Source organism: Lupinus angustifolius, chromosome LG01 (assembly GCF_001865875.1).
Source record: "Lupinus angustifolius cultivar Tanjil chromosome LG01, LupAngTanjil_v1.0, whole genome shotgun sequence".
Classification (NCBI taxonomy): Eukaryota; Viridiplantae; Streptophyta; class Magnoliopsida; order Fabales; family Fabaceae; genus Lupinus; species Lupinus angustifolius.
Window position 1 is genome coordinate 27,255,027 of NC_032009.1, and position 790 is coordinate 27,255,816.

Sequence of the window (790 nt, forward strand, 5' to 3'; positions counted from 1 at the left end):
GTGTGTCTCTGTCTCAGTCGAAGCTGCTTCCCTACAGTATCTTCATTTCACGCATTGTGGATCATTTGCATATCGATGTTTCTGACACCATCAATGTTGAGTATACTGATAAGGATCATCTGGTTGGTGAGAGTCTGATTCATAAAATGGGTACATACAAGTACGGCACAACTTGGCAATATCAGGAGGACTACACTACTATTGATCTGGAGTTGTCCAGTGATGATGATCAGGGTGGCATGGGTGATCAGAATGCTACAAATCAGGGGGAGCCCTCTAGGACAGCATCACAGGATTTTGTTTTCGGTATGGCTCAGATGGAAGCTATGGAGCAAAGGCTCAACAACCGCATGGATCGTCATTTTCAAGGGTTGGAGGACTCATACTTTTGCAGGTATGGAACATTATGAAGAGCGTCAAACTGCCTATTCAGACAGCCATTATCAGTCGGTGAGAAATATGATCCAGTCAACAGCTGAAGCTCAGAATGCCTTCATTCGATCTACTGCTGAAGCTCAGAATGCATTGTTTTGTTCTGAATTTCAGAAGTTGTCTATGCTGATCAGGGGTGACCAGAATATTGCTATTCCTGATGATGAGATTGATCTTCCTCCACCTTAACCATAGTTTAGAAGAATTTAGACCTAGGATATCTTACCCTTAGGTTTATTTCTTCTTTATTGCACTTTATGGACTCAGTTGTTGTTACTGTTTCAAGACTTATTTGTGCCTTTTTCTGTCTCTGTTTGACATTTTATGGTTTGTATGGTTGCTGAATATTTTTACTCTT